Source organism: Pseudopodoces humilis, chromosome 7 (genome assembly GCF_049639895.1).
Source record: "Pseudopodoces humilis isolate 2021_Gansu_Grassland_sample_001 chromosome 7, ASM4963989v1, whole genome shotgun sequence".
NCBI classification, from domain to species: domain Eukaryota; kingdom Metazoa; phylum Chordata; class Aves; order Passeriformes; family Paridae; genus Pseudopodoces; species Pseudopodoces humilis.
The window spans coordinates 47,761,782-47,784,201 of record NC_142206.1 but is presented as its reverse complement, the minus strand read 5'-3'; the positions used below and the strand labels follow the sequence as shown (position 1 = coordinate 47,784,201).

Genomic DNA, 22,420 nt, shown 5'->3' with positions numbered 1-22,420 from the left:
GTTTCTGCTGGGCAAAAACAGAGAGCAAAGGAAGGCATGAGACTTTCCACAAGGGAAAGCATGCAACACTCAATGCTGCTGAGGACCCCAAATCAGTAACAACTAAATCTGACTGACCTTGCTCCTGCATTTGGAGGCTGCCTCCCTAGGAGCCAGTGAGCTGTCTAGTCCCTCCTCCAAGTTGGTTTGCTCCACACAGGAGTCTAGGAGTAACCTAAGATGAAACGAAGGGTGGACTATCAGAGACCAGAACCTTGGTGGAAACAGAAAGTGAACTAAATTGATGGAACTGGGACACTCCTAAAGCTGCCTGTAGGAAAGCTGCTGCACTTTACATGAAAATGTATTTTTCTCATCTGCAGATCCTTACAAATTATCCTATCTATTGCAAATTCAGGCCTACTTATAATTGCATAATACTCCCCAACTACTTTTTGCAGACCCAGAGTGTTTATGGGCCATAAGCTGAACACTACTGGGCCTCTAAATTTAAGTGTAAGTTCATCCAGAGCATCCATTCTTAAGAAGATACAACAGAGTGGCTGAAAGACACTTTCACTTACTCAGAACTATGAGTATTTTAGCTTAATTGTACACTGCAGCACATAACCATAATCACAAAGCATGTAAATGATTCAAAGTTTAGTTCAATAAAAGATTTTCTGCCTTACCTGGAATGGATGCTACTTGTGTTGCTATGGAAGAACAGGCTTCAGCCACTTACCCCTAGGACTATATGTGTCACCTGTGCTACTACTTGTAGTCAGCTTAAAACCAGCTTTGGCCCATCTGCAAGAAGTGCAAATTGATGCAGAGATACCATGAGAAACATAGCAGGGAACCATCCTCCAACTCTGTTTCCACCTCCTGCTACCCTGCTGCCTTATCTTGGGCAAGCATTTCATGTTTTGTGCTCCCCATCTGTGGGATGACAGGAGGAAATTTCCTTTCTTTGCAGGGGACTCCACTGATATCCACACACAGAACACAGCATCACTCAGGGAGTCCAGGTGATACCAGTCAGGCTGCAGGTAAGGTCATTGCTGTGAAATAAAAAACCCACCAACCATTTTCACCAAACACCTTGGGGAGCCGTGGGGAGCCGTAGGAAGCCTGAGGAAAAAAACAGCTATTGGAGCTAGAGCCCTGGGCACTACTGCCTGCATTTATCAGCCAGTTCTGGCTGAACTGTGGCTGTTTTTGACTAATAAATAAACACCCTTGCACTTAATGAAGAGTATAAGCTCATTCATATCACACTAACAACAATAAAAGTGCCTGCAATTACCTGGCTTCTCTCTTTTTCGCCTTGGTTTTCTATGCACCCCATTCCCCAGAGCTTCCCGTCTCAGGGTTAAAGATCCATTTGCAATCAGTAAAGAGGGTTACATGAAGACTGAAGCATTTTTAAGTGCCTGTAAAATGTAATCATTAGTACTTTTAGGAAGAAATGCTTGAAGTGGACTGAAAATCTGAAAAAAAAGTATTTGCGAAAAACACTTGATTTTTAAGTAGCTCTTCAGGTAAGTAGTTTCTAAAAATTATCACTGCTTCAATATAAACATCCCTATATATCTGTTACCTCATTTCATCCAACACAATTCTCAGTGCTTTACTCATCCCCTGAGCATGTATTAGAACCAGGCAATCTTATTACTCATTGCCATAATTTAAGAGGACAAGTACAACAACTGAAATGTAATATCTTACTGATTTATTTAAGCATTACTAGGTGAGAGAAGGATGATGAAATCAGATACAGGACAGGCAGATATAGGCAGACTGAAATGTTCAAGCATGATTTTTACAAAAGATTCTTCAAAATAGCCTTATGATTCCAAAGGATGCACTCACAGTGTGCAGGAGCAAAGCTTCAGATTGCTTGTCCAAGTGCCTTTCAGTTCCTGGCATTGATTTTTCTCTGGATACCAGGAATGCAGGCACATATCCAACACTCATTCAAATCTGTGGGAAACTTCCCACATACACAACTGGGCTTTCACATCAGACTGTTCAACTACATGAAAAAGCTATCATTTCTTGGAAAAAAATAAACCAGTATGACTTTCTTTATACACTCAGGATGAATGCCTCTATTCTCACTCTGAAAACTTCAGTCACGAAGTCAAGGCTGAAAGGAACTCAGACAATTTATTGGAAAATCATACTTTAGAAATACAGCAAGAATATACACTTTCACACATTCACAGCCCTACTTTCAGAATCTGCTTTGATATTAGATACTACAAATTACTTAATGGAATTTTAAATTCTATTCTGCTCATACTTAAGCATCACAACTAATCCTCAAGCATCACAAAAGGTTCACATTCTGCATTTTCTTGCAAGACAGACATGAAATCATTAGAAGACATTTTATTACACATGTAACATGGCATAACAAGTGTTATTTACCATACTTTTCTCAAATTCAGTCTAGACTTCAAACTATTTATCATAATAATTGCAAATAGCACTCATTGGAGAATCTCTCAAAGGTCAAAAATCTTAATCTAAAAACTGAAAATAAATTGAAATACCTGACAATCATCACCTGCAGAAAAACATCCTGGTGGAAGAGGAACACACCAAAAGAACACATGTAAAGATTAAAGAGAAACTCTCAAGAAAACTTTCCTAAATTCTCAGAGGTTTAGTCTGAGATGACTATAAATTTTTTTTCTGTATCTTTTCCTCTTTATTTACTTTAAACTTTTGATGGTACCTGTATGAGCTGGTTGGTGCAAACAGGACTCAGAAACAATGACAAAACCATGGATGAAAAGCAAAGAGTAAACTCATTTTTCTTATCTCACCAACCAGGGATCACCAAAGAAGCAGACAGGAGAAGCACACAAGTGGGAACACAGGCACTGCAAAGCTTGGTCCATGGTGAAGGATCAGCAAACCTGCTGTTTTTTCCTGCATTTCAGGGATTCACACAAGTATAATTTGCCATTGTGCTTTAATCTTGCCTGCAGGAGGGCAGGATTCTCAAGCATGTTTGATAGGGTGCCTCTAAGTCTACCACAGGCCTATGTTTCCTAGCCACAGATGTTCAACTTGTCTAAAACACAACATCAAACAACAATTAGTATGATATATGTGCTTTTCAACAGCCAAACTGCAAGTCACTTGAGCGTGTTTACAGTCCTCCTCATCAATCTCCCATTTCTTGCAACACCTGACGACAGATCCAGGCTGGCCCAACACAGCAGGTGGTGGCAGAGTAGACCTGCCACTATTTTGTATCACTACACCATTGTATATCTGGGTGCAATTCTACAGTATCCGTAAAAGCTTTCTGGGACCTGGTCCATGGGATGGGTGACAGTGTGGTAACAGGGACTTTCAAGAGAGTCCAAATTTGGAGTATTACCATTTATTGTAGCCTTTAGATCTTAGTTTTTAAGGGATGTTTTCTATTTCTTTTTATAGCTTGAAAGGTGGCACAGGAACCATCCCGCTGGTCCCAGAAGTGCCAGTGAAAATGCTGAGAATCCAATGATTGTTTCCTAAATTAAAGAAAAAAGATTAAATAAAGTTAAACAAATTGAAACACTCCTAGACTAAGATGTATATTGCCAAGTAAATTATGTGGTATTATTGAACTTCTGCAGCTATAATTCCAGAGATGTGACAGATTCCAAAGGAAAAATAATCCACAGAGGATTATTTTATATGTTTGAACTAAAAGCACCAGCAATCTAAGGCAGTTGGAAAGAAAAGTATCTTAGTCCATTCCATGCACTAACGTGCTTATATAAGACACATTTAAAACAGTAAACGGCACATTAAAAGACATTAGGCAAATGTCTTATTTTCCTACAGATTCAGTACATTTGTGCCTATTTATTGAGCTTTTTATAAATAAAATCTTTATAGAAACAGTATTAGTTGCTTAATAGTTACAGCAGCACAGCTTATCACTATTCAAATAAAAGAACTTTGGGTATTTACTAACACTGGGAGTTGATACAATAGGGCAGAGAGTTGCTGCTTAATTTTTAGTTAAATTATTTAGTTAAATAAATTTAGTTGGTCTTCTATAATCACATGCTAGAATACTTGTTCTGGGGACTATAATCAAAGATTATAAAAGGTACCCCACAGAAATGGATTTTGTGGCATGTCTCTGTAGGATGCTATGACAGCATTCCCTTCCTCTCAGGCACAAATTTCCCTTCTAGGAAGTGGGAGGAGACAAACTTCTTTGAGGACTAGAGGAAGTTCCTGGGGAGAACTGGCTTCTAGTTGGGATAAAGAAAGCAAATATTTTCTATATTAAAAAGAACAGCAGGAGACAGGTCTTCCAAGAAGATGGACTCAGATGCAATTAAAAAAAAATAAAATAAAATAAAAATTTAAAAAGAAGGCTCAAAGACAGAACTCACCAACAGTCCCACCTTGTCCTTAGGTGGGGAGCTGTGGATCCAGCGACTGCTCCAGCTGCCAGACCTGAAGCAGAAGACTCGGGATCCACAATGCATTACAGGGCCCATGGTTTTAGCACGGTGAGGAGAGAGCACAGCTGGGATACCCTGAGGAACGAGTGACTACTGCTGCCAGGAATTTCTCAGTCCTTTGCTATTTTCTATGGCTCAAAGCCTATAGAATGCTGAATTCTCTTCAATGAAGACTGTTTGACAGCCAAGTCCCCTTGTTTTTAAGCTGGGTGCAAGAAGCACCAGCAGCTGTCGCTGGCCCATCAGCAGCAGGAGCGTGTGTTTGTGCCTGGTGGCTGCGAGGGGAGCACCTGGGGATGTTGTAGCCACCTCCCACGGCCTCATTGGGTTGTGTTGCTGAGCCCAGGAGTGGGAGGAGTCTGTCTCTGCTGCTGACGCTGTGAGTAAAATGGAGAAAGCTGTCTGTCCTCCCATCTACAAGAACCTTAAAAGTCATTTTCCCCTATGCATATGTCTCTCTACACAAATTGCTTGCGCTCCAATTACACACTCTCTGGAATTCCTGTTTGCAGTTCACTTACTACTTCCATTCAAGAAACTGACCCATAAATGATCAGTTCCTTGAATAAAATACTTCCCTGCTCCTACTGCTAAGAATACTGCACTCCCTACCCAAACCATCATTAATCCACCTGTACAAAGGAGCTGTGAGGCTTCCTGATGAGAAAGCAGCCTTCCACAGCAGGGAAATGTGAAATCACCTGCCTGCATTCAGGATCAAAACAAAGTGTGTGACAGGGTAACAAAGGCAGGAAAATGTTATCAGCATTTCTGGTAGGAGATTATTTAAGCACACGAGTAGCTGGGCCGACACAGGGATGGACATGTGTACCCCTATGCACGCAGAACTGGAGAGCTACAGTGCCGTGGCACTATACCCAAGCTTAGGAGCTCCCTGGAACCAGCACTGTGCTAATTAAACAACTCATCTTGCAAACCAGGGCTGGTTTATAGCTAGTCAGCTTTCAGCCATAGCAATCTGACATCTGGCAGCCTGTGCATATCTGTTTAAAATGTGTTACTTGTGCACTCAGAGGTGGAGAGGCAGGGAAGTAAACAATCCTCCCCTCAGCTGTGGACTGTGCCATTTCCAGTATGGACATTTTTGACACATGAATTCTGTGCCTGTTACATGCAGACATGAAGATTTTTACTCAGCTGCAGTAAACAGATGATTTATTAGATTACCTACTAAATATATATACTATATATATATTTACCTATATATAAAAATATATTTTATTATTTTTTATTGTTCTTTCTCCTGCTTTTTAATTATCAAATCCTGAATCAGATAACTATAGCATCCTTCTCTATATACTAACTATAACTATAGCATCCTTCTCTAAGCTTTTTGTCAGAGAACACCCTTGAAGCTCACTTCCAAGACAGCCTACAACACACAGATGGTGGGGAGAACCTCAGCATGAGGGTTTTTGACAACGTCCAGAATATGTTAGCAAGGTGTGAAGAGCAAAGAATTAGAAGTCTACACAAACACAGAGTGGCGAATCAGTCATTAAACAGACATATCTGGCATGTTATTTGCCAGAACTGTGGTTTTGTTATCTTGGTAAATTTAATTGCTTGATTTTATGGTGGATGAGACAATGAGTTGGGTTTTTTTCCTGTAAATTCTCCCAAAACAGTAAATATCCTACCTGTCTGTAACAAATACAGAATTTATTCAGAAATAAATATGTCTGAAAGATGTGTCTAAAGTGACCAGAATGCAAAAGACTGATTTACATTCATCAGCAGAGAAAATAGCAGCTAAGTACATGGTGGATAACCCTAAGCAACCAAACTTCCTGAGACAGACCCTCTAACAGCAACAGATTGTCCTAGATATATGATACATGGTTTGAGTTCTGCTACTTATTTTCAGGTATTTGCTTTTGTGTTTCATGCTCTCTACATTGACCATCTTTTTCTCTACAGTTGTGAGGACTGGAAACATCATAAATTTATACTGAGATTCTCCTTTCTCTCTCCTGCTCAGACTACTCTAGCATTAATTCCTGTATTAAAATGAAATCAAACGCTGTCTTACAATAGCAACAGTGCCTCTCATTAATCTTGCCATGTTTGGCACTTAAATTTCAGTTTTCTGAACATTCACTAGAAAATGAGATGTAATCTTATTTTTCTATCAGGTCTTCTGTGGGGATGAAAGGGTGAAAAATGGAAGATTGGCAAGGAGAGAGGAAAACAAGCTGTTTCTAGAATTGTTTTCACTCAAAGACCAACCTTGCACCTGGGAGATATTTCTCTCAGTGTGAGAAAATTCATGTATTTGTGTTCACTTTGAGTTGTTTTCCGTCTGCTATAGAAGAGCTCTTTCACCCAGATAACAAAGTGCTGTTAACAAACACAACAGCATTCCTCAGACAGGCTGGTGGCCTTTTCATAAGGAGGAAGGAAGATAAGAAGTTCAGAGATTGTAACACACAGCCTGGGGAAGATTTGAGCATGCCCAAGACACCTTTTTTTTCTCTAACACAGAACTCAGGCCTAGCCACACTTTGCCCTTGCTAGAATGAGCTTAGCAACATATGGGTCTCCATTCGATTTTGGAACCCTCCAGCCAGTGAGATGATGGAATAAATCTATTTTTTGCACTTCAGCTGTGAGCTGTGGTCATCTTAGTGTTACCTGCATGTATTTGGTTCCTATACCTTCCACTAACTGAGCTGTAAATCCAAACCACTCTTCCCCAGTACCATAGCCCCTGCTAAGAACAACACTGCACCCTGGCACTGACAGCCAGACCACTGCTATTTTCACATGTCTTTGAACAATGTTTGTCAAAAGTGTCCCCCAAAAGGTTCAGCTGCTCTTGGTTCAGCTGGCTCTGTTGTTCCTCACTCCATCTGTCTCATGCAGTGCCTGGGGATGCTCAGCCTGCTCCAGCCTCCTCTATATTCACATTGCCAACCCTCCAGATAGTACTTATACACCCCTTGTGAACACTAGGAGTTTTCTCACATTAAGTTTGGATTTTAAAAGCCTTTTGCTGTTCCTAGGTTTATTGGTCCCTTCAGAATGGCAGGAGGACTTCAAAGCTCTCCTGGCACAGCTTATCCAGGTGCTTTCTTCTTCTTGGCTACTATAAAAATACATTATGTATTTTTCCCAACATATGTGAGATTTTCCAAAATCCCACAGGGTGGTTCCTTGCTCCTTCACTCTTTCAGAGTCCTGCATTTAAGAATATTTACTCTTTAGACTGCTGTCATTGGAATAATTTGCTTTTGAATTGCTGAGGTCCCTCGTTCATTAGCTAGTACCATGTCCTCACACCTTAGCTGAGGGGGCAGGTCCTAGGGCAGGTTCTCTCACCACTGGTACAGTGATACAGGCAATAACATCCCATTAGTGCCAGTGCAAAGCACTTTCAACTAACACACAGAGACAGCACTGACCCCCTGATTTTGTAGCTCTTTTTTTCCCTCACTGGCTCCTGGGGGAGGATTGTAGATAACAGTGTAAGGCTGTTTCAGCAGTTTCATTTCTCTGTGAGGCTACTTGTTTATTTTATTTCAAATGGCGAGTTGAGTGTGCAGGAAGTTAATGCTGGGTCATATTTTCCATGGTACTTGGTTTCAGAACATCATCTGAGGGAACCAAGCCTGCTGCACAGAGAATTGCTAACCCTCCCTGGGCATAAACGTTGAAATCCTTAATTTAAAGAGAACAGAACATACGGAACTAAACGCATGTTGAAACTTCTCTAAAAATTATCACTCATTATCACTAATCTTCAGATCCACAGTCCTGACAAAATGACTCCAATGACATCATTGGAGAGAGGATTTTTAACCATTGGCATTTTTGTGGGTTTTTTTCCCTGGTCTGTCTATAATAATACTCCTACAAATAAATATCTTGATGTCATATTTGAAAGACTATTTGTGATTATCTTCGCTTTTTCACAGAAGAAAACATTTCAGTAGGAATGAACGACTTTCTGAACTAACACTGTCATAAAAGATTAAAGATGCATCAAGATACAGAAGAATTCAAAACATGAGTCTTACAGCAATATAAATTTAGGACAATTGTTCTGATGGTGGTATCACCTGTAGAACTATGATGAAATGTAAGAATTTAATTTGAAAATTAAATAACTGTATATACCTTGAAGTATAAGGTAGTTATACTTAATTATATAAGTTACATGTATAACCTGCATAAGTTACATATTTGGAAGAAAATTAATTCTAATTCTACTACTTGGACACATTTTTAAAAACTGTCTTCAATAAAATTAAATATATTTGACATTTATAAATGTGAGTGATATCAGTAGTATTTTTCCCACAAATTGCAACTCAATAATAATTATAGCAGAATACAGAGGATTTGGTGGTGATTCTGCTGTGAGCTGCTTCTCTAGATACAGAACAGCATGCTTCGCAATATACACAATCTAGATGAGGTATAACTTCATGATCTTTTCTTCCTAAACCTTAGTGGAACACCTGTTTAGGATGTATGGGAAGCACCTTTGGGAGAAAAGGCTGGAAGTGGGGCTTGGCCAAGGTGAATGGAGCCCCAGGCAGGGTAAGCTGTGTGTCCCCAAGCCATGACCTGTGTGTTCCTGTCTCTCCAGGCACACACCACCACTGGGGACCGCACAGCCCAGCCCACACCAGTTTCAGAGAGGAAAAGCTCATTCCCTTAAGTGAAGTTTTTCCTGAATTTCTAGAATGTATCAGAGAGAAGAACCAAATGCTGGGATCAGGTGCTGCATGTTACTAATCCAGAATACATATTGCTCAAGAGCATTGCCCAAGCAGGCTTAATAACACTGAAGTCATCACTGTGTTTTGAATAAACAAACCATTTACAAGCTAATTATAGATAGCATTTTGCCTTGAGCATTTACTGAGTATTTGATATTTTACAGGTTGTTTCTGGGCAGAAGAAAAATTGAAAGCAGGTATTTCTTCAACATAATCCTTCTAAGAAAAACAGCTGATTAATTCTCATGTCCCTGAACACAGACATAACAGACTTCTTGTTTATAATTCTACAGCTCTTTTGATTCTGAAGGAAAAAAAAAACATTAGTAGGGTCCTTCCTCTCAGCTCCTGTTACCAGTGAATTCATTTCCCAGACTTTATTGAGGTATCTAAGTTAGGAGCATGGACACCATCAATTCTATCATTGTTTTTGATTTCTTCAATTTTACAGATCTTCCCTTTCTACCAGTGTGCACCTAAGATCTGAATCTACAGTGCATATTGCCTTCCTCTTCTACTGAGTTTAAGAGAGGCTGTGCTCCTAACAAAGACAACTTGGTTAAGCAGTGACATTCTATGGCATGAATCAATGCCTGACTGCTCCCAGGCTCAGAAAATCAAACAAGGTTTTCACAACTGGTGTGGGCTCTCTGCATGGATCTATCAGTATCCATACTAATCAATAGGAATGGGTATTTCTAAATTCTTATGCATTTCCTGGAAGGAATGGCTGGTACATTATATTAGTGAAAGTATTGCTTCAACATTTAATAAGTCTGCTATGCATAGTGCGTATAAAAAAAAGGAGAAAGTATGTTCTCAAATTTGCCATGTATTACCCTAAGTACAATTGACATAATACCACTGACATAAGAAAACAATGGATCTAAGTGTGAAGACATATAAATACTGAGGAGAAATGCAAGCAAAGAGGAAAGGAGAGAGAGTGGAACAGTGAGGAAGGTTGTAAGGGACCTTGAGATCAGAATCTGCTTCTTCAGTTCCTATTCTCAAATCCATGTAATTTTAGAAATATCAGTAGTGGCAAATGAAGAAGTCAATCTCTATTGCTTTCTCTAGAGATCATTGTTAGAGGTTCCACTTAGGCACTGAGGTGCTGCAGAAACTGGGACACTGCTCTTGCATTCACATCCTGATTGCCCGTTTGTGTAAGAGTTTAGAATAACTCCACATCCAGTTGTCAGAAACTCATTCTCCATCCCAAACTGTATTTATGGCTTGTAAAGGCTGAAGAGCAAGCAGGCTCAGCCCTCTTGAGACTGTACAAGGGGAGAAAGAAATGAGTCATTCAGTTTATCATCATTAAATCCCCCTTTTGCTTTACTGCCTGAACAGAGCCCATAAGAGATAATGGAGACAATTCCTAGGTGAATAGGTAAAGCCCAATCAAATGTTCATGTGCCTTGGTCAAGGGCAGAGCACTTCAAAAGGGCAACATGCTCTTAGGTTTTGATTAACTGCATTAACAAGGAAAACCACACAATATGAATTTAACTTAACTGATTTCAGATTCTCTCCTCATGAAGTGTAGGTAAGCAATACCAATGACACCAGAGGATCCAGAGCAGGTTTGACATGCTATTGCATAAAGCTTATTAAGAAGGGTACCAGGTGAAATTTTGTCATTTACTTCAAGATCAGTTAGATCAACAATAGCAAAAATAAACGAGCTGAGAAAAAAAATCTCTATAACATATGGATACATCAATCTATGCTGGAATCAAGCATATTCAAAAGCAAAACTTTTATTAAATTATATTTAATTCTCTATCTCTATTTTAATACATTGCAAGCTTTTAAATTAATTTCTTCTGGCTTTTTATCATGTCTTTATTTGTTTTTAAATTTTAAGTTAATTTTTTGTGCGTGCTGTTTTGCTTTGAGTGTAGTTTAAACCTCTGACATCTTTCCATCTTCAGGACCGATTTCACACTGTAGATGGCACTAATTCATTGTGCAACACCAAGCAGGCTCAGTTACCTACAGCTGGTTGGGTGTACAATGACTTTGCTCTGGTTTTGCTCTCCTGAAGGATATGATTCTTATCCATGTGTTAAGCAACACGAAAAACAACTTAAAACTTGCTTGAAACCTGGGACAAAAGATATTCTCTGCTGTGCTTTCAGCTGCTATATGCAGTATAGAACATTTTTGTTCTGTAAACTCAAACAATGGTCAGTGGTGTAAGAGCTGGGATTACAGGAATTACTTAACACGACTAGGCTAAGATTTCTCCCACAGTTCTGGCACAGCTAAGTCCAGCAAAGTCCCAGCTGAAAGTCTGAGCCTCTGAATGGTACAGTGCTGTGTGACTGGCTGCTCCTGGGTTTGCTGGGGGCTAACAGGCAGTCTGACCCCCCAGACACTGAAAGGCGCTTCCTGGGAAGTGCAGGCACAGTAAGGAAGATTATGCTTTCTGCTTCCGATTCTGTTTCACATTCAATACAAAGCAACTACTTTGAGAAAAACTGAGCATTTTACAAGTTCTTCCAGCAGATATTTCTGTAGGTGGTGAAGATCCAAACTGGCTGCTGCCTTTATTTGCGATCACAAAAATAAACAATATATTGCTAACACTGGTAGAAGCAATGAAATGCCGAATTCCTCTGAAAGCTATTTGACTTTCCTAAAGGGCCTTTGTGATAATTTGCAGATTTATCCTACATCCACCAGTCAGTGATAGTGTTTCTATCAATTTTAGTAGGACAATATCAGCTTTTTGCCCTTTTCCTTGAGACACCAAAATTTCAGTACTTTATCTTGAACAGTATTTAGCTTTTCTCTTCTGTTTATGCAGATGAGGGGGTTTTGTTGGTTTTGGTTTTTGGTGTTTTTTTGGTTTTTTTTTTTGGAAAGAGCAGTAAGAGAGTTAAGTACTATTTATATTTTCCCCTTGGAACCTGATGAATAAGCAAATCATAGTTGGGAGTCCCAGCTGCAATAAACTGGCACTGTACAACTGAGGGCAGTGGCACTGGGCCAACCCAGACAGAGGGAGGAGACAACCCATGGCATGATTGTTCAATACACTGGATTTTGGACAAGACAATAAAAAATTTATCCCAATAGCTGATTGTTATCAGCTGGAGGCTTGCAAAAGCAAGCCAGTCAGTACCCCCATTTGCATAAATGTATTGTGCCTACTTTTAAGATCACCAGAGGTATTGTATCTTTTGTCATGAGGTCTCAAGAACACATAATCTTTTGGCTTTTTCTGCTGTTATGGGTAGGCATCACAAAGTAATTGCCATGTTCAACTCTGGAGGATACTGTAATCCTGGGTCTAGTCCAGAGCCAGGCCATCTGTTTCAGTTGGTGGTCTTTGACATTTTTGTCTTCTGCCTGCAACACTCATTTTACCTCCAAAATTTGCTTGCAGAGAATTATGGACTAAATGTGAAAACTGCCTGTAGGAATCTAAGGGTACATCTCTGTTGTGCTACAAAGAAATGCCCAACACCTTGCTAAATAGCTGTACCTACTCTGGGAATCAGATTAATATCCCCAAGCAGTGATATAACAGCTTGGCTGCATTAGTTCCATTGCCCTAATAAAAGACTTGCTGACCGTGCCTAATCCTGGATTGGCCTCTCCAGAGCACAGGTGTACAGATTGCCTGTAGATGTTATGCCACAAGGCTGGGTGCTATCAGTATAGCAATATACAAACTACTAGGAGCCATGCTAAAATCTAAATAGGTCAAATAAAGCAGCTCTTTAGAAAGTGAAGTAGGAGGAGAATCAGACACCAAGGGTAAAAATTATCAGGATCTGACATTAATTCATTTTTTTCTTCCAATGTCATGAAAGGAATTGGAGGACCCATTGTCCCAACAAAGCCTCAGAGGCCTATCTTTACCCTAAAATACCATTTTCACAGCCAGATTATGTTTTGACATCCCCAGACAGCTGCAAAGGTCTACAGAAGCAGAACTGGTCTTACCAAGGTAATACCTTCTGGCACATTAAGCTCCTTTATTTGGAAAGAGGTGAGTAATGAGGTGAACACCACATGCAGCACAGCAAACAGTAGCAGCTTATCATTGCTTATAAGATTCATAGCAGAAATTAATTTTAAGGAGGGATTGGAAAAAACCTTTCACACAGATCTCCTCCCATGTACATGGGATGGCCTGAGGCAGAGGATGAAAGTGCTTGGGAGAAAACAAAGATCACTCTGCAGTGAATGTTAACTTCAAAGGTAAAAAGGGAGGCAGAGTCAAAATCTTGAAACGTAAGCAAAACCAGACTTTCAGCACATTATTAATTTAAATCGCTGGGATGTGCTATCAATTTCAGTTTACGACATTCAGGGTTCACTTTATCTCTTAGGATCTGCACCTACACTCTGCATACAAAAGCCCTTGAATCATCAGTCAATATAGAACTACATCTGACACAACTCAAACCTACTTCTATTTAAAAGTGGCTTCCAAAGCAATCATCTCATTCAGGCAATTGCTCTATCTCTGGCTGTTAGCTCAAAGCTTTTCATGGGATAGATAAGTACTACCTGTTCCATATATATTGTGGGCAGGTTCAGCAAATTCTAATCCTTGGCTGCAATGCTCTGGGGATACATACAGTCCTTTATCTCCAGCAGTTATCCCATTAATATAATAGGATCCCACTATGTTCATATAGGACCTCCTCATCTTAAATTCTTATTTAAAAGACTCATCAGAATCTTAGTGTAAGTATTTGTGTGATTTTCCGTGCACTTTTTCTCTCGTAACAAGACACTGCTCTTAATGTTATCTCAGATCTCACAGTAGGAGTTATAGGTTTTCATTAACTGTCACTTCTTAACTAAAACCTGTCAATAACATTTCATTAATCTCTGAAATGCTCTGTGGCTTGGTGTGGAATTGCAAGTCCCCCTGGCACCATCAGCACTACTGCTGTCAGGAAGCAAAACAGGTCAGTCCTGCCTGTGGAACAGCCAACACCGTTTTCTTACACACCTTTTGTCTGAAAAGGCAAAGTATCTTCAGTCAATGCTTCATAGCTTCTTTCTTTCCAGGACTTGGGTCTTCATGAGATGAGGAAGCCCCACCAGTTTAATGGCTGTTTCCTCATGCTCTTCATCACGTGAGTACTGCTAGAAGAGAGACTGAAGGAACAGGTAGTAACTGTAAGGTGCAAAGAGCGAGGGCGAGGCAGCAGGGGAGTCACCTTGAACTCTTCTTTATTCTTCCAATTGTGATTTAATGACAAGACAGTGAGAAAGATATCTTGAAAATGAGAATTTGTCTGTATAAATTGTAGCAGCAGAAGAGCTTGGGTTCCTGAAACACTGTTCAACAAATTACTGGATAGATGTTCAGTCCACCTTGTCAAGAAGTAGGGATCAGTATCTTTGTTTTGTATTCATAAGGGTCATAAGAAGGCTGTATAGGAAAGTGAGTCAATTCCCTGATCATCTCAGATACTTGTTTATTAATGCAAGTAACACAGGAAATAAACAAGAAATGCTGGGAATCAAATACAATAAACCAGTTACTACTGAAGTTGCACAACTGAGAGTGATATGTTTATTCTGAACACAGGCAGGAGAGAGCTCACTTTACATTTGATTGCAAGCAGTAGAGAGAAACTGGTTGAGAAGGTAGTGAAAAGTTAGCTGAGACTAGGAAGTAAGTGTTCCTCATTTTTGTGAAGTGGATGAGAAAGAACAGCAAAATAAAGACCATGAAGTCTGTTTTGTATGAAAATCAGTGAACTCACAGGTCCTAAGGAAAATATGACCAAGAAGAAAAGAAGTCTCAGAAAATTTGTCTTTTCTTAGAAAAGCATGAATGGCACAGTTGCGGGGTAATGCAAAGTGGAGAAAGAGCAGGAGGTGTGTTTAATGAAGCCAACTTGTCTCAGTCACAGGCAACGCAACATGAACAAGGAAAAATTTAGACAAATAACAAAAGGACAGAACATTCTGCACCCAGGACAACTGATCACACAAAATAGAAGAAGGTAAAATATTGGGAGATAAACACAAAAGCATCACCATGAAGCATTTGAAGGAGTCCCCTAAAGCACATGTTACTGGTATAACCTGAACTGCAATCTGGCCTCTAGTTTGGGACCTGGACTTCAAGAAAGTTGCAAACTAATCATAAAACAACAAAGAAGTGTAAGGAGAACAACCAAGAACTATGACATATCCACAGGGAAAAGCTAAAGAAGTCTGAACTATTTAGTCAAATACAGAAGGAGGGGAGAAGGTGACTGTCTTCCAGAATTGTACAATAAAAGTATTTGAAAAGACTGAGAGAATAATTTGTTTCCTGTGTCTGCTGTTGACAGAACAAAGAGTAGTGAACTTAAATTGCAGTAAGGCATATTTAGATTTGACACTAGGAAAATTTTGCTGATTGAGAGCAGTCCATTACTATGCTCAGTTCTCTTTAGGGAGCTTTGATCTCCATCATGTTGACTACTTTCAAGGTTGTCTCCCTCTCTGACCATTGGCTACCCTGCAGGTTACTCTTATTTTACCCTCCAAAAATGTCCAGAATCTGAAGATATTGTTAGCATTTCTCTTTCACTGACAATGATTGATTGTTTGAGTATATTTCTAGCACTACCTCTTTCAGAAACCAGACTCACTCACCTGGTACAGACACTACTCAGCTTGGTAACAGGTTCATCACCCAGTTTTCTTTGTTGAGACAGTAGAACAAGGACAGTAATTACATTACAAGATTTGTCCACTGTTGATCAAGCAGCTTCTCATGAGGCTTACCAGTTTAACTTAAGTACAAAGAACCAAGGAAGTGGTCACAGCCCCAAGACTCCTGAGTTCAAAAAGCATTTGGACAACGTTTTCAGGCACATGGTGTGATTCCCAGGCCTGTTCTGTGCAGGGCCAGGACTTGGGCTTAGGTGATTTGTGTGGATCTCTTCTAGCGCAGGATATTTCAGCAAAAATTTCTTCACAGATAAGGTTGCTAAGCATTGGAATACCCTACTGCCCAGGAAGGTGATGGAGTCACCATCCCTGGAAGTGTTCAAGAAATGACTGGATGTGTCACTTAGTGCCCTGGCCCAGCTGACAGAGTGGAGATCAGTCAAGGGTTGGAGTACATCATCTTCAACATCTTTTCTAACTTACGTGATTCTCTGTGAGATTCTCTGTGTGCATTTCTTCACTGAAATGGTCACCCAGCATAGGAATAGGCTGCCCAGGGCAGTGATGGAGTCACCATCCCTGGAGGGATTTAAAAGATGTCCAGATGTTGTGCTTAGGAACATGGTTTATTGTGAACCTGGCAGTGGTGAGTTAATAGTTGGACTCAATATTCTTAAAGGTCTTTTCCAACTTAATTGATTCTATGAACAGGCTTTATTTGCATGTCTTCAGTTCTTGTACCTTCCACTGATCAGCTACTATCATCTTTCTAGCATGAACTTTCCAATCAGTTAGTTATTTGACCCATATATTAAGCACATAGACAAATTCCAGTCAGTGCTACAAATTCAGCTGATGCTATGTAATCAAAAGCTGTATCTAAGTTCCAACGGAAAACTATTTTTAACATCAGTAACTGCACTTTATGTCATCCAGATCCAGCAGGGTCTAAATAGACAGATGATTTATAGAACAAACCTATTCTAAGCATAAATCAGGGATGCACATTTTTTTGAAAAAATGTCCATATGCTAATCTTTGGTCAGTATGCTGCAGAACTTGGAAGGCACAGATGGCACGAGGCAGGAAATTTTAGGATGAGAAATTACTTTCTCCTAGCTAAGTGCTCTCCTGGGAATCCAACCTTGCCTCTGCCAAAGAATAACAGTGTAATAATCAGTTATTACTTGAACTTCTCATAAGTTGTGGTTAGCTGTTTGTTCTTCATGTTCTGAGTGCTTGACTCGAAATCCTGGAGCCAAGTTTGCAGGAGGGCAGGCTCACAGCTGCAAGTGAACAGAACAGGGCATGAGCCCTGAGCATGGCAGGTGCTGCAGTGCTGCCCAGAGCCCACAAGGGCCTGGGTACCCAAATGAGTCCCCATACCAAGCAAATTCTCCATCTGGAAAATTCTGTGCCTCATATAGTAATCTACAGGGTAGATACAGCAACTGCTTTTTGAAAATTCATTTTTATTTGTCAAAGACTCAGGCACCAGAGAAAGGGCTTTCAGAAGGTAGCAACTCTGCATTTAGGTTGGAGTGTGCTGCAAAGCAGGCACAGTGTCACACTGAACTGTGAGGAGAGATCAATGTATTGAGTAACTGCTCATGACACAAACATCTTACATTGTGCACACTGTACACAGAAATGGGGGAAAAAAGCACAAATTGATAAGTACTGCATGGTAGGAAAAGACCAGCAGTGCAGGCAAGGCAAGCAATTGCCATCATCATGAGTGGTTTGGTTTTGGCATCTTTCTCTGTACTGAGAAATTAAAAAGAGCATTTACCAAGGAATGCAGCCACAGGATGAGTGATTATATCCTTACCAAGACCATCAGTCACACTGTAGCATCAGTAACAACAACCAGCCTCTTTAGGTACACATAACAACCTCCTCTTAAGGACCAAACTAAGGGTTAATACAAATGAAATTTGATTTACAATAAGGTAACACTGCTTTTAGTAAATGCTTTGGTGATCAGAGGGAGAGCACTGTGAATGTGCTGAAGTTAGGTACATAAAGGTCACACAGGCAAGACAATTAATTTTGTGTGCTTAAATTTGAGATCTTCATTGTACCTCCCAACATAGGTTTGTCTAAATGTAATGACCATGGGCTGCCCAGCATTGTCAGCCCATGGATTTCAAAGGCCATTAGTTCTGTAAGGTTTAACCTGCTGGCATAAATCACCACCAACCTTGTCTTCACTTCCTAATGTGCCTGGTTGTTCCACAGATAGACGCTTATCTCCAGCCCTCCCCATTTACACTGGAATCTGATGCTCCCTCTTTCCCTTGTGCTTCTTCAAAGGCCCCTTTTGTACAAGTCTTTTCTACCACATGCTTGGGCCAGGGCCTGTTTAACATCTTCACAGTAACAGTTTGCACTTTTTTCTTGCTGGTAGGAAGGAAAACCTCATTCAATTCATCAGGCTCTCCAGAAAAGCACAGTGGCTTTGTGCCTTTCAGCTTTTCCCTGCACATACGGAGAGGGAATTCTCTTCATCACAGAACAGGAAGAGATCTCATAGCAGACCCCAGTTACATGGCAGCCCCCATTACACTGGGCAGCCTCCTTCTCTTCTGCTAGCAGCAAACAAAATCCTTTACCCTGACCTTCCTTCCTCAGCTCTCTTGCCAGAACACAGGGCTCTCTTTGTCTCTGTGTGAAGAACTGGTGATCAAAGGAACAAACAAAACCAGAAGGAACATTTCTGTCACTGCTGTGCTTCCAGCACCTATTTCACACAAGGAAGCACAAGTCCTGCTCTGCCATCACTGGTTACAGAAAGTCAGTTGCTGTGGCTTGCATGTGAACTGCAGTCTATTCTTTGAGAGTCTCTCAGTTGATGTATAATGAGAAATTTATATACAAGTATGGCAAATAACCATCTACCAAATTTTAAAGTAGGTTTAGATGGTGAGAAAAGCTCAGATAGTAAGAAAGACAATAGACAAAGAATAATATTGAAGAACTAGTTATGGTCCAGATCTATATATACACAGAATCTCATCAATAACACTGATAAAAATGAAGCCTGTTTAGAAAAATAAGCTTCAGTCTTCAATCTATTTTTCAGCCCTTGAGCATTCAATTATTGTGGATCAGTTACCAATAAAAAGATAATATTTTAAATATTCTGAGCTTTTCTTTAGCCATTGTACACTTCCCTGAATGCTGTAAAATTGGACTGAAATACACCAGGATAAACTGGACTTGAAGGATTTTATCTTTAATGGTAGAAAGTCACACCTGAAATGGTCATGTATAAAACCATGTTATTTGCCACAAGACAGAACCGTATTTTCTAACTAATGCAACTGACATTATTTCTGTAGCAGGCAGGGTACCTAAAGGTACTTTATGCAACATGTGGCGTGACCCAGTTCCCACTGAAAATTTCAGACATTTGGTTTCCTCACTGGTTTGCAGGAGGTACCTTCCATGATCACATCTTCCAGTTAATGGATAAATTCTATAGACCATGCACTGTAATATGTGTTTGGCATATCATCCAGCACAGAGGGACCCTGGATTTGATTACAGCCTCCACACAACACAATAACTATGTTATTAATTATCACAAACAGTACACATTTGGAATGAAAATCAAATGAAACATCTAAAAGTCTAAGAAATGAATCACAGACAAAAAATGAAGCAATTTAAGTGGACTGGTTGGGTTTTTTTTTCAAGTGTATTTTCTCTTCAATAAACTCTGATAAGTATCATCCAAAGGGCATTTCAAAGCTTGATCTTCCTAGTGCAAATGAAGGGTAAGTGAATTACAATAGACATTGGGGTTGGTTTTATTTTTAGTAAGTCATGGCACATAATCAATTTTTCCTAACACTTTTGAGTTTGTAGATAAAATGCAATGCATATGTACATCAGTAAGTATTTTATAGAAGTCCTTGCAAAAACATGAATAAAACACTGAATCATTCTGTATGAACAGAGGTACTGAGAACCATCGTGCAGCTCAGACAAATTCTCACTCTGCTCTTTGTTCTAAAGGGGAGATGACATTTTACAATATTTAAGGTATATATAAGATTTTACTCATTGGGACATCAAGAGATTATTTTAAATTGATCAAACCAAACATATCTCCATCCTGATAAAAATGGAAGATCAATTTACTTCTCAGAACATGGGGTGAGGATTATAAGTAAGTGATTTGGAATGTGATGCGAGTGCACATGCTCTGGGGGTGTTTGTCAGACAGTGTGAATCTCCTATCCTCTCATTTCAGAAAACACATTACCTGCATGTAAATGCAATTAGCTTCCATTTCCCACTCCTCCACAGCAAGGTTTGTAACTCAGTGTTTTATAACCTGTCTTCTGCACCAAGATCCCAGGTGGCAGAAGGGGTTAGTCAGCTTTTGGTGTGCTTTGCAGCTGTCTAGTCCATGAGACCACACAATCCTCAAAGACAGTGACAGTGTGCTGCAGTCAAGGGGTGACCTCTATGCTTTGAAGTCTAAAGTAAAAAAAAGCACATGGTAGCCATACTCACTTCTAACCTGCCAGATGTCTCCCCCAAGGTGTTACCCAACACACTGTTTGTCTCTGAGTCATAAGAAAGAAGGTTTATTTTAGCTGCTAGAAGGATGACTATTGCAGAGCAAGATCTTTGTACTTTAATCTAACCATCCATTTTGGCTACATTCTAGTTAATTGTATTAGAATACTAAAATAGACCAGTATCAAAACAAACATTCAGCCTGCAAGACTTCTTTTCCTTTGTCATTTTCATTACCTATAAGATTATGAGCCAGGTTTGCTGGAGAATTGACTGGTCTTTTTCACCTAACAATAGAACTTTGGAAAAAAATTCATAACTCTCACCTAAAATCCAAGCCGGTGAACTATTTCCCTTCAGTCTAGGAGCTCTGTGACCTGAACCTCACTTCTTTAACTTCAACTCTTTCTTACTTCTATGCTGCTCTCAGCAAGCCACTGCTATAATTGTAACAATGTTATTGTAAATCATGAATGACATGGAGCGGCTGGGGTTGTCTCACACCGTTCATATTTATGAACCTCCTCTGCAACAATTTCTCCTAACAGATACATTTAAATTAACAGTTCCATGTGTTTTTAAACTACTCCAGTTTAATTTTCAATCGTTTCTGACTGCTGGTCGCCTGACTTTGGTGGTTCAGTCTTTCCTGAAGTTGCAGTGTGCATAAGGACCCAAATGAAAAATAGATCAATGAGTTAAAAATATTTTAGCACAGAGGTCATAGACCTAAACCCTTATATGTCCAGGCAGGCAATATGAACATATGTAACACAATTCTACAGAAAAACAGGGTAAAATAAAAGTAAGGTGGACACTGCGTATATGGTATTCCATATCAGGGCTCCTAACAGCAGGAAATGGAATTCAGGCTTAGGGCAGGCACAAGAAAAGAGACAGAAATAGAAGGTGGGAAGTTCTAGCAGGCAATAGCTCAAAGAGGCAGAACTCTGCCTGCCAGTTAGTTTTATGAGCTCTCATGACAACAGCAACAACAGCAACAGCTTGCAAAGACATCCCATTTACAAGAAATAGCCCCCCTTGAACAGATACACGATCCTGACAGCATGAACTTAATTTATTAAATTCCAATGACAAGAATTCCTTCATCTCTAGTACTGTGCAGATATGGAAGTCAAAGGTTGTGATGCTCTCATATACTAGAATATCGGAGAAGATATAAATAAGATGGTTAAAACCCCAAGGATAATACTGCCTACAAACCCAACTCCGTTTTTCCTCTGTTTTTGGGCTGAAACCAGTAAGAAAACAGTCTACAGCATGGGCAAATATATTAAGAGGTTGTTTTATACATAGTTTCTTAGTAGGCTCTGAGCACTGTGGGATGCTATGCCAAGTGGTAGTTAGGGAGGTCTGCAGCATTCAGGCAAGTTAATCACAGAGATGGAGCACAGGAGGATGCCAAGTGTGAGGAAAGCTTCCCTCCAGAAATGGACTGTCAGCAGAATCAGGAGAGGATGTAATCCGTCATAGCTTGCTTTTACCAACCAGGAATGATCATAGATGTGGCTTTCAGCTTGCTGAGTATTTTCTAGCATGTGATTTAATCTGATTTTGGGCCCATGCCATGGAACTTTTCTCAGACTTTCTCATATATAGACACGTGCTTCCGCTTTTTCAGCGGGCACAAGTTGTTCAGTTCACTTAAGAGTTTTCATTGTTCAAATAAAATGCTGGCATGCATTTGTCAGTCTCACTGATATAGAAAATAGCGATCTTACAGATATGGTGGCAGATACGTGCTGATCTTGACGGTATCCACAACATGCACCTTACTTTGAAGAAAATGTACCCAGCGTGGTACCAGCAATGGTGGGAACAACTTTTTACAGCTGGCACCTACTTTCACCTAGGCGAGTGAAATACTAATTTCTCATGCTGAGAGAGGTTATCAGAAGTTGGGAATGTGGTGGGAGTTTATTTCCAGGTGTGCAGTATATATTCCTAGTATGAACAATAAAACTGGAATCTGACTGTGTCCTGCCCCTAACAAGCTCATAGCAG

At 39.9% G+C, this 22,420-nt stretch overlaps 1 long non-coding RNA gene across 1 annotated transcript; it reads right to left on the bottom strand.

The window, feature by feature from the left end:
- Positions 1–1,692: 1,692 nt before the first annotated feature.
- LOC148184022 (uncharacterized) lies at positions 1,693–4,769 on the bottom strand. The gene is made up of 2 exons (XR_015772959.1): positions 4,395–4,769; positions 1,693–3,515 (listed from the first exon to the last, which is right to left on the bottom strand). It is a non-coding gene; the product is annotated as an uncharacterized LOC148184022 (long non-coding RNA).
- Positions 4,770–22,420: the final 17,651 nt, after the last annotated feature.